At 41.9% G+C, this 16966-nt stretch overlaps 1 protein-coding gene across 14 annotated transcripts in view; it reads right to left on the bottom strand.

Moving 5' to 3' along the window:
- The window catches only part of SRPK2 (SRSF protein kinase 2), a 309081-nt gene that overhangs the window by 153121 nt on the left and 138994 nt on the right, over positions 1 to 16966 (bottom strand). Inside the window, exon 2 of one of the 14 annotated variants that reach the window (XM_084644366.1) lies at positions 4541 to 4654. The exons of the other annotated variants lie outside the window; for them this stretch is intronic. The gene's annotated coding sequence lies outside the window, so the exon portion shown is untranslated. The remainder of the gene's footprint in view (positions 1 to 4540; positions 4655 to 16966) is intronic. 14 annotated transcript variants of the gene reach the window in all.

The raw sequence follows: 16966 nt of genomic DNA, 5'->3' as shown, positions 1-16966 counted from the left end.
TAAATTAAACCTGTATAAACAATGCGCACAACATACAGTAACTGTCTGCAGTGGAATAAAAATCATAGAAATTTACTAATTTTTCAAATTTTATTTACATTTTGAACTCCAATTTAGAAGGTGAAATATTCAAAATTCAGCTTGGTAAACTTTTTTTTTCCAGGTTCAGCACATTCAAATTATGAAAGATAACTTGTTTTAACTACTTTTCCTCAAAAATGCCTGACATTTTATTTTATAGAAAATGTGCCCAGTCAATAAAAGAAAAAAGTCTGACTCATCCTTGGTTACCATTACAGGTTGGAATTTTTCTTTAATGTTCCACAGTGCCACATGTTCTCTCTACATATCTTTATTCTGTTGATGGATCTTTGAATTCTCCCAAGATTACTAAAGGTCTCTCTGCTTTGGGGCAACAAGTTTTAATAACTGAGAAATATTACACTGTTCCACAGTGTCACTTTTCTTTGTGTGGTGGGGCTGACTTATCCTGAGTTTAGAAGATATATTATCAGTGATACCCTAGTGCATCTGTATTACAACATCCATGTCAACAGCAGTTAAAAAAATAACACCTGCTTATGTATCTTTAGTTAAAAATTGAACAAGTACAACACTGTTCGTAGGGAACCATGAATGCTCTCAAAGTCAATTTATTCACTCAGTTACATTTAAAAAGAACACAGCAATAGTCTACAGTAAGAATGAAGTGCAAAAATGTGGTTTTTAAGAATAATCATCAAGAGTATGTAAAAGATTTATAGTAGTGTTATGGGGTACAACCGTAATAAAAACTAAATGTCAAAATATACAACCACACACAAATAGTGAAATACACACGGTTAGGATACCGATATTCAGGCCTGTCTGTAAAGGCCTATACTCTAAGAATGTAGGTGTATTCTTATCACTTAGCTTGTTATAGAGGTATAAAAGAAACAATCAAAATCACTGTCTGCCGGTGTAAGAGCCTTCTCTTACTGTTTCAGAGTAACAGCCGTGTTAGTCTGTATTCGCAAAAAGAAAAGGAGTACTTGTGGCACCTTAGAGACTAACCAATTTATTTGAGCATAAGCTTTCGTGAGCTACAGCTCACTTCATCGGATGCATACCGTGGAAACTGCAGCAGACTTTATATATACACAGAGAATATGAAACAATACTTCCTCCCACCCCACTGTCCTGCTGGTAATAGCTTATCTAAAGTGATCATCAGGTGGGCCATTTTCAGTACAAATCCAGGTTTTCTCACCCTCCACCCCCCCCCCCCCCACAAATTCACTCTCCTGCTGGTGATAGCCCATCCAAAGTGACAACTCTTTACACAATGTGCATGACAATCAAGTTGGGCTATTTCCTGCACAAATCCAGGTTCTCTCATATCCCCCCCACCCCCATACACACACAAACTCACTCTTACTGTGACACTCTGAGGCCCTGTTCTTAGGCTAAGGCCTTTGATTAAGCAACAGAGGCAACCATAAGCTGGGAAGCGACCAGTCACATCCTCACATTCCAAACCAGTCACATTGAAATCAGGTGCTATTGGGCTGTTAGGAATACAATCCTGTCCTGATAATGCCTATCGCCTCCAGAGAAAGGGAAGTGCCTAGAAGATGTAAAAGGAAACTTAGTTTGATAGCATCCTGTCTGGCAAGAACTCACTTATCAGTAGCTGGGATGTGAAATCCTCATTTCTGTTAGGTTTCAGAGTAACAGCCGTGTTAGTCTGTATTCGCAAAAAGAAAAGGAGTACTTGTGGCACCTTAGAGACTAACCAATTTATTTGAGCATAAGTTTTCGTGAGCTACAGCTCACTATCATTGTAGTCCCCAATTCCCTATTGTTTGTCTGCATAATCTCTGTCTGGTTCTGTGATTGTTCCTGTCTGCTGTATAATTAATTTTGCTGGCTGTAAACTAATTAAGGTGGTGGGATATAATTGGTTACATAATTATGTTACAATATGTTAAGATTGGTTAGTTAAATTTCAGTAAAATGATTGGTTACAGTATAGCTGAGCGGAACTCAGGTTTTACTATATAGTCTGCAGTCAATCAGGAAGTGGGTGGGTGGGGTGTATGTGGGGGAATGGGGACAGGGAATGGGGGTGGGGAAATTGGAATCATGTTTTGCTAAGGGGGGAAATGGGAACAGGGACACAGGTAAGGCTCTGTGGTGTCAGAGCTGGGAAGGGGGACATTAAGGAAGGAAACTGGAATCATGCTTGCTGGAAGTTCACCCCAATAAACATCGAATTGTTTGCACCTTTGGACTTCTGGTATTGTTGCTCTCTGTTCATGCGAGAAGGACCAGGGAAGTAAGTGGGTGAAGGAATAAGCCCCCTAACACACACACAAATACTAATACTAACGCTTCAAAGGGTATGTTATTTTTAATACTTTTTTCCCTCCCCTCAACCCACAGAAGCAATACATAGACTTTGCAGAACTTTTAGACTTGAGAGCAATTTTAGCATTGCTCTCTGTCATCCAGCTACATTGAAACCATGGCAAGATAAATCAAACTTCAGCTTGTTGATTCCCGGATCATCTTTTTGCCCCTCAGATCATATCCATCAAGTAGCAACAAACTTTTGCTGTGTTTCAGAAACTTTTAAGGCCTGTGACCCAAATAATCAACACTTCACCTAGCAGTTTATCAAGAATGTGGCAGCAGGTTACTTGTCACAAAAACCTGAAGAATCTGCTACTTACATGTAAAAAGAAAAGGAGTACTTGTGGCACCTTAGAGACTAACCAATTTATTTGAGCATAAGCTTTCGTGAGTTACAGCTCACTTCATCGGTTAGTCTCTAAGGTGCCACAAGTACTCCTTTTCTTTTTGCGAATACAGACTAACATGGCTGTTGCTCTGAAACCTGTCATACTTACATATAGTAACTGTGGAAGCAGACTTCAAGACATCTGTCAATTATGTGCTGAATAATTCTATTCTTGAGTGATATTTTTTCTCTTTTTAATATCCTTTAGTTAGATATTTTAGACCTATTCAAGATATATGATGCTGTTATGGAACACTGTCAAACTGTTGATTTCTGAAACTACTTTGTAAGTCAGTCTTCCTTTTGATAAAAGGAAAGGTCAGCTGGATATTGTGAAAGTTTAATGGATCACTGATGGTTGATTAAGTTTTATTCATTTGGTATAAAATTCCCATATTGTGTTCTAACTAGGAAGTACAAAAATATTAAGCTCTTGAAAATGTATGACTAATTATTTGGGGATTAATGATTTTGGAAGGGTACAATGCCATTCCCAATTAAATCTCATGGAATAGTTTTCCGTTGTGTCTGCTATTTAGATTTTTAATGTTTTATGGGACCGTGGGATAAGGTGTTATGTATTTTTCCTTTGTTCACTATTAAAATATTGTTTTCATACCTGTAGTACACAGAATATCTTTTTATATGTGATAATTGTGGTTGATATTTAGTTCTACTATGTGTTAAATTTTCTCTCTCCTTCCTAATAGGAATACTGAAACTATTTATATTTCTCTTCTGAGAAAACCTTCACTTGGTATTTTTTATATATATATTACTAGTATTGCTCTGATGACCAAGGAAAACAGGGCAGAGTGCGGGGGTGGCATAGAATTCTTGATGATACTATTCAGCTATAAAGTAAATGGGAACATAACTGAATATTTTTAATGAAATTCTTCTATTTGTATCAAATTGCTAACAACAGATACAGTAGACATTTAAAAAAATACAGCAAAGTAAAAGGTAAGTTAGAAAAGAATATCTGAGAGGGTTAATTAGTAAGAGTCTCTTTATGCAGTGATTTTTTTAATTTCCTTTTTATTTAATTTTTTTTCTGACTCTTCCTTGCCTGCTATATGCATCTTCTTCTCCTTGCCTTCAAATACCTGCACAAATCTCCCCCAGCCTACATCTCACATCTCATTTTGTAACTGGTCCCCCCTTCTCCTTTTCACTTTATCAACAACGGAAGCATTGATGCCCCTTCATGTCCTTTTCCTCCCAACTTTATGCCTTCTTCCCCCTTCCCCCTATACATTTCTCTTGCAAGACTCCCTCAGTGTGTCTCACCTTCTCTGTCTCTCTTTCAGGTTTAAGATCTCTGAGGCAGGGATTGCCTTTATAAATCTATTTTGTACTACACATCAAGATTATCTGTTCTTAATAATAATTTGAAATACACAAGTGATTTTCATGCACATTAGAATGGACTACTTTAGAATTTTGTTCACTTTTTTTTATGTAGACTCAAAAGACAATCCATATGCCTTCAACCTAAGAAAACTGATATAAAGATGGCCCTTAAAACTAATATTCCATGCTATGATGATGAAGTTGCCCCAGAGGAAAAGCATATCCTTATGGTTTTTAGAAATTTTTGTTGTGCAATATATACTTGAAAAGAAGTGAAGTTATTTAAGTCATGTTTTCCCATTTATACCCTTAGAGACCTAGAAATGTCAAATTAACTATAACATTCATAAATGAGCCGATGCCAGGAAGCTATAGGCACCATAACTCTTTAGAACCTACCTAGTTTTCTAGAGCTGGAGGATACTGGAAAGGATACTTCCATATATTCCTGGTTGGTTTCACATGGCCCTCCCTATTTGAGTATTTATGCCTTCTGTCCTGAGCACCAAAGTCCTGTCAATAAATGGAATAACCAATGCAGAAGCTATGAGAAGAAAGAAGCCTCAATACCAAGACTGTGGTTTTGAGATATAGTATTTAAAAACTCTATATAGATTTTATTCAGAAACGTAACATAGTTTAAAAGCTAGAATACAAAAAGGAAATCAAATATCATTACCTTTGTATATGAAACTAATGCATGTTTTTGAATAGATAACTAAAGTGATTCTATCTGATTAATTGCTTTTGATTTATAAACAAAAAACTTTTGTAGATAAGATCGGTAGTTTCTACATAATCAAGCATATAATGTTTGTTTTATTAATGATTTATGAGTTTTTCTCAGTTAAGTTTCATTCTCTAGACAGATTTTTTTTAAAGAATTAAATAGATGGTCAAACTGCAAAGTAACATGAAATTTCAAAACCCTGGCATCCCTAGCAAATAACTAGGCTGGAGTAAAGCACATTATGAAAATATACATGCAAACAACTAGCTGTATGAGGTAATGCAACACACATTAAAATGAAGCCTGCAGCTAAATCAAGCCAATGGAGAACACGAAGCACTGGAAGGTATGGTGTAGGCTAAGGCCTTTCTGCAGTAAGAAGCAGCAGCCATAGGAGGACAGCAGCAGCCATGAGCTAAGAAGCAGGGAGTCACAATACAATATTGACAAAAAGAAAAGGAGTACTTGTGGCACCTTAGAGATGAACAAATTTATTTGAGCATAAGCTTTCGTGAGCTACAGCTCACTTCATCGGATGAAGTGAGCTGTAGCTCATGGAAGTCTGAAATGAGCTGTAGCTCACGAAAGCTTATGCTCAGATAAATTTGTTAGTCTGTAAGGTGCCACAAGTCCTCCTTTTCTTTTTGCGGATACAGACTAACATGGCTGCTACTCTGAATACAATATTGGATAGTTAAGAAGCATTTCTGCCCTAATAGCACCAACAGTGACCAATCAAACAGAAAAATCTTGAGATATATAAAGCGAACTTTGCAAGATAACACTGTCTGGCAAAACCACTTACCAGCAATTTTGGTTGAAAAGACACCGTTGATTGCTTTTGTCTGTTCTTTAATTTGTAATACTTCATTTGTTTTCCTATAGTTATCACTGTCTATTCTTTATTTTTGTCAAAATTTAACTCAAGTAAGGTGGTGGGGTATGATTGCTTAAAGAATTGTTACGTAATTGGCTAAGATTGGTGAAAAATTGGTGTAATGCTTTAGTTTAAAATGATTGGTTAAGTTTTAACTAAGTAAAATACAAGTTTTAACTATATAAACTGGGGTCCAAAAGGAAGTTCTTTGGAACCTGACTCCAGGACGGCCCAAGATCAGAGCTGCCAGACCTCAACACTCTGCGAATAATGTGCAGAAGCTGGAGTCCCCAGATGATCTAATTTTGACTTGCCATCAAGAAAAGTCTGTCTGCCTTATTGGGAGTGGCGAGCATTGTATGTTTAGCATGTATATTCTGTTGATCAATTGTTAATAAATATAGGTTAAGGATATTACTGTTTAAGGCTCTTTCACTGGGAAAAAGTCCCGCAAACCCACAAGGTTACGCCCTGAGCCCAGGATGGGTAAGGATGGGTACTTAAATTGACCAGGTTTTGCACCAAGCCCAGGACAAATTAACTGGGTTACACCTTGAGCCCATGGTATGGTAAAGGTGGGGTGCCCTAGATTGTGTGTGGGTCCCAGAAAAATAAACTTGAGGTAGAAGATTTTCAAAAGCAGAGCACTGGTATGCAAAACAACAGTTATTTACTAAATACTTCTACTTCTGGCCAATACCTAATAGAGAGAAACAGCCTAGCAGGCAAGCACGCTCTTTATGACTTTTATGACGCTCTTTATGTCAACTTTCCTTATGGATTGCACCTTCCTTGCTATGACTACTAGAAGCACAAAATCTTTATTAGGAATGTGGAATTAACAGGTCTTAGAAAACTTTAGATTCAGGAAATCAGAAAGCTTCAGGATACAGAGGGCTTCTTAGAAAATTTCAAAAGGGCCTGCCTTGGGCACAGCATCTCTACAGACCAGTACATGGTAGAGCTGAGGCCGCAGCCCAGTGGACTCTTAGCAGAGGTGGCAGCTGAAATGCCTAAGGAACACATGAACAGTTATGAACTTTTTAAAAGACAGGCCAGAATCAGAATGGAGCTAACACCCAAGCATGACCGTCGGCGGTTCAGCCCTAAAGTGGAAACCGGACATGGCATTTTCCCGACACGCCTACCACATTGTAAAAAATTGGGATGCCTGGATATCAGGATCAAGCGTTAAATCTCTGGAAGATGTGTCTTTCCTAATGCAAATGGAGCAGTTCTTAGAGATTGTTCCTGAGGAAATAGAAAGATGATGGGAAGCCCAAAACGGTAATCGAGGCGGGGGAGATTGGAACCAAATGGGCGGAGGTGGCAGAAACGAAAAAAACTAGTAGCAGCTGGAGCAGATATCAGAAGGAGCAACCCGAGACAACAACCTATCACCAGGGGCAGCCCAAGGCCCCACCTACATCCCAAGGAAAAACCCAAACACCTTATCGTCACCCCACACCAGTCTCCAGCAACCCACCTTGCCCCAGTGACCAGTCAGCTGGGCGATGTTTTAAACATAATGAGCTGGGGCACGTGAAAGCCAACTGCCCCAAGAACCCCAAACTGATTTCAGTTCATTAAACCGGAGTCACACCAAAGGTCCTCAGGCCCAGATGCCTCCCAGGTACCCTCAGAGCGAAGGGAAACTGCGAGTGTGGGCGGGAAGGTGGTTACAGCATGGAGGGACACTGGAGCACAGGTGTCAGCTATCCACCAATCCTTACTGGACCCCAAATTCATCAACCCAGAGGCCCAAGTGACAATTCAACCCTTTATGTCAAAATCTTTAAACTTGCCTACGGCCAAGTTGTCTATCCAGTACAAGGGCTGGTCAGGAATGTGGACTTTTTCAGTCTATGATGATTATCCCATTCCCATGCTGCTGGGGGAAGACTTGGCCAACCATGCGAAGCTAGCCAAGAGGATGGGAATGGTCACCCGCAGGCAGGCTAAGCAAGCTGTCACGCCTAGCTCTGTTCCTGAGCCTTCCACCAGGTGCCTGTCTGTGTTACCAGAGACCCAGACGGAGGTGATGGAACTGGATCCCCTGCCAACGATTGCAACAGCCATAGCGGATCCAGTCCCAGAGACCCAGCCAAAGCCAGTCTCTACGTAAAAGAATGAATGGACACAAATCAGACATCAAGAATTATAACATTCAAAAACCAGTCAGAGAACACTTCAATCTCCCTGGTCACTCGATTAGAGACCTAAAGGTCACAATACTCCAACAAAAAGCTTCAAAAACAGACTCCAATGAGAGACTGCTGAATTGGAATTAATTTGCAAACTGGACACAACAAATTAGGCTTGAATAAAGACTGGGAGTGGATGGGTCATTACACAAAGTAAAACTATTTCCCCATGCTTATTTCCACCCCCCTTGTTCCCCATCTTTCTCTCTCTGTCTCACACCCACCCACACCCCTGAAAAAAGTTATATTAGCCAAAAGAAAGCCAAAGTAAGACAAAGCTTTCAAATTTTTCAACCTGTTTGTCACTGATGCAAATGCATCCTGACCTCATTAATGCAATTATTATTATTCATTAAAACTAACACACAATGTTCTTACAGGTTTCAGAGTAGCAGCCGTGTTAGTCTGTATTCGCAAAAAGAAAAGGAGGACTTGTGGCACCTTAGAGACTAACCAATTTATTAGAGCATAAGCTTTCGTGAGCTACAGCTCACTTCCTCAGATGCATATCGTGGAAACTGCAGCAGGCTTTATATATACACAGAGAATATGAAACAATACCTATTCCCACCCCACTGTCCTGCTGGTAATAGCTTATCTAAAGTGATTTCCAGCACAAATCCAGGTTTTCTCACCCTCCACCCCCCCACACAAATTCACTCTCCTGCTGGTGATAGCCCATCCAAAGTGACAACTCTTTACACAATGTGCATGACAATCAAGCTGGGCTATTTCCTATTTCTTACAGTGCATTGGGTTGTATATAAATGGATCTCTTACAATCCCTGTAAACCTGTGTCTAGAGACTTTAGATGGTTATTCCATTTTGCCCCTTTTCAGGCTGTAATTATTGTAATTTTACAAACTACCACTCATCAACTCACCTGAGATGACTGAAAATTGGCCCTTTGATCTGACAACACTGTGACTGTCACATAGAACCACCTCCGACTGCAGACAGCTCTCTTTCTTTAGAGGACAGGAGGTGACCTTCTTCTGCTCTTTCACTATCATCAGAGATGTAGAGGGCAGGATGGAAAGTTGCAAGCCCTTCCAATTTCCCAAAGCAGCAGCCACACATTTCCCTCCCCCGCCCCCCAAAAAAATTAGCAGTATATGCAAGAGGAGCGTGTAGATTTTTTTTCCAAGGCTGGTAAAACTTGTGACACTTCTGTAAGGCTGAATTACTGAACCTATGATTCCATGACTGAAAGCATGGATTGAAGATCTTTCTTTTTTCAAATTTGCCAAAAAATAGTTTTATGGGCACAGATTTTAAAATCTGAAATAATCAGATGTTTGTCTACCTAGACAATTTCTTGGTCAGTCTCTCAATAAATTATTTCAGTTTAATTATCCTGGAAAAGATTGAAAGTAATTTGTGAGATGGATAATCTTCCTGTTTTCTCTCATGGAAAAGATCAGCTCTATAAACATGGATATACTACCTAAGCTGTCATAAATCTTTAAAAATGGTTAAATGTGATTTCCCAACTATATTATTCAAAAAGCTCACATGCAGGAAGAACATTAATCCTAGACTAAGGTTGCAAAAAAAGTTACAGAAAGGAGCTCATGTTCTTGTATCAAAACCATCCAGTATCCCAACTTAAAGACAGAGTTATAGCTAGATCACTCAAGGAGACCTAAAAAAGTTTATGAAGGCTTCATAAAGATTTTATTGCAAATCATTTATTTATTTATTTATTTCACTCTTTATTTCATACATGCTCCACTGAGGTTAATTTAAACAAATAATCCCATCTGATTCATCCACAACATTAACACAATGGAAAAGGGAAAGTTAGTTATTTAAAACTATGTTTTTAGAGAGGGTAGTGTCTTTGAAGATCTGCACTTGAAACTAAACCACTGCTGATCTGGAACCTTCTGGAAAACTGACCACTGGATGTGGATGAGTGTGCTCCCTTATGGGGCTGAACGTTTGGGGTCAAAGATATAGAATGTATCATTGACCAAAGCAATTCTGAATCCTTTCCCTCTTATTTAAAATGTTAATAAAGACTTCTAAGAAGTAGGGAAAGGTGGAGTTGGGGGAGTAGAGTGTAGATCTATGGAGATGATATACTTGAAAAACCAGAGAATGACAAATCTTTCTTTTTACAAGAACTGCCCCTGCAGATCCCATTTTGACAAATTACTCAGCTGTCCAACTCACAAAAAGAACACAATTCGCAAAATGGTTCTCCCAAAACAAGCATTAAAATGGAATGCCAAATTAAAAAAAATACTGCTGCAGGAACTTATGATTAGAATATTAGTGACAGATTTGTAAGTCTGCTTTCAATCAAGTAGAATGTGTCCTCAATCCTTTCTGAATAAGGACAGTAATCAAATCATAACATGTGAATGCAGTCTAGTTCACTTAGCCTTAGGCCTGGTCTACTCTACGAGTTTATGCTGGATTTAGCAGCGTTAAATCAGAATTAACCCTGCACCCATCCACACAATGAAGCCATTGTTTTGACATAAAGGGCTCTTAAAACTGATTTCTGTAGTCCTCCCCAATGAGGGGATTAGCGCTGAAATCGACATCACCATTTCGAATTAGAGTTAGTGTGGATGCAATTCGAAGGTATGGCCTCTGGGAGCTATCCCACAGTGCACCATTGTGACCGCTCTGGACAGCACTCTGAACTCGGATGCACTGACCAGGTATACAGGAAAAGCCCTGGGAACTTTTGAATCTCATTTCCTGTTTGGCCAGGCGAGCTCATCAGGACAGGTGACCATGCAGACCTCATCAGCACAGGTAACCATGTAGTCCCAGAATCGAAAAAGAACTCCAGCATTGACCGAATGGGAGATACTGGATCTGATCGCTGTATGGGGAGAGGAATCCGTGCTATCAGAACTACATTCCAAAAGACGAAATGCCAAAATATTTCAAAAAATCTCCGAGGCCATGAGGGACAGAGGCTACAGCAGGGACGCAACACAGTGCCACGTGAAACTTAAGGAGCTCAGACATGCGTACAAGAAAACCAAAGAATCAAACAGACGCTCCGGGACAGAGCCCCAGACATGCCGCTTCTACGCTGAGCTGCATGCAAGTCTGGGGGGGGCCGCCACCACTACCCCACCCCTGTCCGTGGATTTTGATGATGGGGTACTCTCCGCCATGCCTGAGGATTTTGCAGATGGGGAAGATGAGGAGGAGGAGGATGAGCTTGGGGAGAGCACACAGCACACCATTCTCCCCAACAAACAGGATCTTTTTATCACCCTGACTGAAATACCCTCACAACCCAACGAAGCCAGAGAAGGGACCTCTGGTGAGAGTACCTTTTTAAATATAATGCATGTTATAAAAACAAGTGTTTTTTAATGATTAAGTAGCCCTGAGGACTTGGGATGCATTTGTGGCCAGTACAGCTACTGGAAAAGTCTGTTAACTTGTCTGGGGATGGAGCAGAAATCCGCCAGGGACATCTCCATGAAGCTCTCCAGGATGTACTCTAAAAGCCTTTGCAGAAGGTTTCTGGGGAGAGCAGCCTTATTCCATCCTCCATGGTAGGACACTTTACCACGCCAAGCTAGTAGCAAGTAATCTGGTATCATTGCATGACAAAGCCTGGCAGTGTATGGTCCCACTGTTTGCTGGCATTCAAGCAACATCCGTTCTTTAACTCTCTGTGTTATCCTTAGGAGAGTGATATCATTCATGGTAACCTGATTGAAATAGGGGAATTTAATTAAGGGGACATTCAGAGGTGCCCGTTCCTACTGGGCTGTTTGCCTGTGGCTGAAAAGAAATCCTCCCAGAAGTTAGCCACGCGTTGTGGGGGCGGGAGGAGGGGCACTGGCGCTGAGCTGTTCACATTTGGCTAGCAGGGATCTTCCCTGATACCAGCCACGCAGTTGGGGGAGGGGTAAAGCGATCTTCCCAGAAAATTGGATGGGGGGAGGGGGTTAGTTTGGTTTCTGCTGCTGCACATAAACAGGAAAACTGCTGCACTATATGGCCAACTCAACAGGCTTTGCTTGGTATGGGAAAGGAGGGCGCTGCTGTTATGAAGGTTGCAGAAGCCGAAAGACTTTGGCTTACCATGGCCACCTGCAAGCCAAATTGTGTTGCCCGGCACTGCGTGTGTGATCTCTAACACCAAAGCCACAGGCACTCAATATAAGATGCAAAATGCGACCTTGTACCAAAATCACATGTAATGTGTATGTAATATGAATAGTGTTGTTCACTATGAAAGAGTATAGCCATTGTTCTGTAAAATGTATCTTTTTAAATACTTCACTCCCTTTTTTTCCTCCACCAGCTGCAAATGTTTCAAGCCTCCCTCCTCCGTCCCAAAGGCTATCTCAGATAAGGCGGCAAAAAAAAAATGCACGTGCAATGCATGTCCCTCCTTAACCGCCTTCCCTCCTCCCCAAGTTCCACAGCCTCCTCACCCAGATGCCCAAGAACATGGGCGGGGGGGGGGAGGCTCCAGGCACCCAACCACTCCACCCCAATGGACAGCACAAGCAACAGAAGGCTGTCATTCAAGATGTTTTAAAGTGGCCTTTTCCTTTCCTCCTACCCTCCTCCCACACCCCACCCAGGCTACCTTGCGAGTTATCTCCCTATTTTTATAATCAATTAATAAAGAATACATGTTTTCTAAACGACAGTGACTTTATTTCCTTTGCAAGCAAGCTGTGATCAAAGGGGGGAGGGCTGGTGGCTTACAGGGAATTTAGAGGCAACCAAGTGGCGGGGGAGGGGTTCATCAAGGAGAAACAAACAGAAGTGTCACACTGTACCCTGGCCAGTCATGAAACTGGTTTTCAAAGCTTCTCTGATGCGCAGCGCTTCCTGCTACACTCTTCTAACGGCCCTGGTGTCTGGCTGCGCGTATTCAGCGGCCAGGCAATTTGCATCAACCTCCCACCCCGCCATAAACGTCTCCCCCTTACTCTCACAGAGATTGTGGAGCACAAAGCAAGCAGCAATAACAATGGGAATATTGGTTTCGCTGCGGTTTCTGAGCGAGTCAGTAAACTGCGCCAGAGACCCTTTAAACATCCAAATGCACACTCTACCACCATTCTGCATTTGCTCAGCCTATAGTTGAACAGCTCCTGACAACTGTCCAGGGTGCCTGTGTCTGGCTTCATGAGCCATGGCATTAAGGGGTAGGCTGGGTCTCCAAGGATAACTATGGGCGTCTCAACATTCCCAACAGTTATTTTCTGTTCTGGGAAGTAAATCCCTGCAGCCGTTTAAATAGACCAGAGTTCCTGAAGACACGAGCGTCATGAACCTTTCCCGGCCATCCCATGTTGATGTTGGTGAAACGTCCCTTGTGATCCACCAGTGCTTGCAGCACCATTGAAAAGTACCCCTTTCTGTACTTTTAGTAGTAAAAGTACTACTCGCAGTTAATGTACTGGCTGCCCTGGTGGTCTGGTCCCAAGATAGGGATATGTGTTCCGTCTATCGCCCCACCACAGTAAGGGAATCCCATTGCAGCAAAGCCATCCACTATGACCTGCACATTTCCCAGAGTCACTACCTTTGATAGCAGCAGCTCAATGATTGCGTTGGCTACTTGCATCACAGCAACCTCCACAGTAGATTTGCCCACTCCAAATTGATTAATGACTGATCGGTAGCTGTCTGGCGTTGCAAGCTTCCACAGGGCTATTGCCACTCGCTTGTGAACTGTGAGGACTGCTCTCATCTTGGTATTCTTGCGCTTCAGGGCAGTGGAAAGCAAATCACAAAGTTCCATGAAAGTGCCCTTACGCATGCGAAAGTTTCTCAGCCACTGGGAATCCTCCCAGGCCTGCAACACTATGCAGTCCCACCACTCTGTGCTTGTTTTCTGGGCCCAGAATCGGCATTCCACAGCATGAGCCTGCCCCAATAACACCATGATCTCCAAATTGCCAGGGAACGCGATTTTAGAGAAAAGTGTGTTCATGTCCTCATCTCCATGCTTCCGTCGCCTCCTTGCCTGGTTTTTCAGGTGCTGGTTCTGCGTAAACTGCACGATAATGCGCGAGGTGTTTACAATGGTCATAATTGCTGCGGTGTGTTAGGATATAGATATTCAGGCCTGTCTGTAAAGGCCTATACTCTAAGAATTTAGGTGTATTCTTATCGCTTGGCTAGTTCTAGAGGTATAAAAGAAAGAAATCACCGTCTGCCGGTGTAAGGGCCTTCTCTTACTGTGTCAGTTTGTGGCCCTGTGCTTAGGCTCAGGCCTTTGGCTAAGCAGCAGAGGCAGCCATAAGCTGGGAAGCGAACGGTCACATCCTCACATTCCAAACTAGTCACACTGAAATAAGGTGCTATTCGGCTGTTAGGAATACAGTCCTGTCCTGATAGTGCCTATCACCTCCAGAGAAAGGGAAGTGCCTAGAAAATGTAAAAGGAAACTTAGTTTGATAGCATCCTGTCTGGCAAGAACTCACTTATCAATAGCTGGGATGTGAAATCCTCACTTCTGTGTTGTCTTGTCATTGTAGTTCCCACTTTGCTATTGTTTGTCTGTATAATCTCTGTCTAGTTCTGTGATTGTTCCTGTCCGCTGTATAATTAATTTTGCTGGCTGTAAACTAATTAAGGTGGTGGGATATAATTGGTTACATAATCATGTTACAATATGTTAGGATTCGTTAGTTAAATTTCAGTAAAATGATTGGTTAAGGTATAGCTAAGCAGAACTCAAGTTTTACTATATAATCTGTAGTCAATGAGGAAGTGAGTGGGTGGGGGTGGGCATGGGCATGTGGGTGCGTGAGATGGGAACAGGGAATGGGGGTAAGAAAATTGGAATCATGTTTTGCTAAAGGGGGAAAAGGGAACAGGGAATGGGAGTAAGGAAGTTGGAGTCATGTTTGGCTAAGGGTAGGAATGGGAACAGGGACACAGGCGTAAGGCTCTGTGGTGTCAGAGCTGGGAAGGAGGATACTAAGGAAGGAAACTGGAATCATGCTTGCTGGAAGTTCACCCCAATAAACATCGAATTGTTTGCACCTTTGGACTTCGGGTATTGTTGCTCTCTGTTCATGCGAGAAGGACCAGGGAAGTAAGTGGGTGAAGGAATAAGCCCCCTAACACGGTGAGCTGAACAGGCTCCATGCTTGCTGTGCTATGGTGTCTGCTCCTGCTTGGGCAATCCAGGGAAAAGGGCACAAAACGATTGTTTGACGTTGCTCTGATGGAGGGAGGGGCGACCAACAACATGGCTTACAGGGTTGGCTTACAGGGAATTAAAATCCACAAAGGGGGTGGCTTTGCAGGAAACAGAATGGCCCGCTCAAGGACAGAACTCAAAACCTCAAGGATAGAACTCAAAACTGGGTTTAGCAGGCCGTTGATTCCACGGAGGGAGGGAGGAGAAAATGAATACAAAACAAATCTGGTCTATTTCTTGTTTTGATCCACTTCATCTATCTTTATAAATCTTGCTGGCAGCAGACCGTGCAGTACGACCGTTAGCCATCGTCATCTCCTGGGTGCTCGGCAGAAGACGGTCCAGTATGACTGCTGGCCATCATCGTCTCCTGGCTGCTCATTAAAAGACGGTGCAGTAGGACTGCCAGCAGGACTGAATCGGCATGAGATGAAACTTAAAAGGGTAATGACCTGGCTGAGTCCCTCCCATGTTTGCCCAGGTGCCCCTGACCTCATCGAGGTCAGTTAAAAGAGCACCCTGGACTACGTCGACGACAGCTACCAGTCATACTGCACTGTCTGCTGCAAAAAGGCAATAAGCTGCTGCTGTGTAGCAATGCAGTACTGCGTCTGCCAGCACCCAGGAGACATACGGTGACAGTTAGCTGAGCAGGCTTCATGCTTGCCATGGTATGGCGTCTGCATGGGTAACCCAGGAAAAAAGGTGTGAAATGATTGCCGTTGCTTTCACAGAGGGAGGGAAGGAAGGGGGGCCTGATGATATGTACCCAGAACCACCCGCGACTATGTTTTAGCCCCATCAGGCATTGGGATTTCTACCCAGAATTCAAATGGGCAGCGGAGACTGCGGGAACTGTGGGATAGCTACCCACAGTGCAATGCTCCGGAAGTCTACGGTTGCCTCGGTACTGTGGTACTCTGACTGTGCTGACTACGTGCACTTAGAGCATTTGTGTGGGGACACAAACAATCGACTGTATAAAAAAGCTTCCTACAAAACCGACTTCTATAAATTCGACCTAATTTCGTAGTGCAGACAAGGCCCACTCCCCTACTGACTTACTTCAAAAGGCCAGAGAAAAGTAGATTTTTCAAAATGATTTTTTCTTAATTCAGATGGCTCGTCTTATCTATATAACCGAACACTCCCAGCTAATTTATGAAAATTTTGAAAGATGACAGGTAATTGATTGGTTTAAATGACACTCCATGACAACCTCACTGGTAGGTAGGAATTTTGGGTGATGATGGAAGAACCACTTTTTGAAAAACTGTAAATGGAGGACCTGCTCTCCAAATGTGTAGCTGAGTCTCCCAGCAGATGTTATGGTAGCTAGAAATGCAGTCTTTAATGACAGATATATAGTATATAGTTCAATAAATGAATGATACACAATATAGCTATTAGATGCACTTTCAGTGAAAATTAGTAAAGCCCATCTTGACTAAGAAACCGCACACACATTTGTCTAGAAGATGACCAAGTAAAGGAATTTCTGCTATTGTTATTGAATGACAAAATAAAAAGCCTCCTTCTTATTAGTACATTAGTCTTTGTTGTTGAAGGCTGACATTACTGCAAAGTAACTTCTTGAACTTCATAACATACCCTTGTCAAGTCCTAACAGATTCTGTAGTCCATTCAAACAAATGTAAAAATTCCAGTTCAAAATGAGTATCTAGCCATGATTCTAAAATAAAAAGTCTCGTTCTACCAGTAAATAAAATGGAAGTTCCCACATCAGAACTGGGATATATGAGAACAAAAGCTGATGAAACTAAAATGGCACTTTCTGAAATATATAGATTCTTTTCCTTCTTAACTTGCTTATGATATGAGGGCAAAGTAGTT

Source organism: Lepidochelys olivacea (assembly GCF_965140295.1).
Source record: "Lepidochelys olivacea isolate rLepOli2 genome assembly, chromosome: 1".
Lineage (NCBI taxonomy): Eukaryota > Metazoa > Chordata > Testudines > Cheloniidae > Lepidochelys > Lepidochelys olivacea.
Note: the sequence above shows the minus strand (reverse complement) of the source record. Positions and strands in the feature narration are given on the sequence as shown.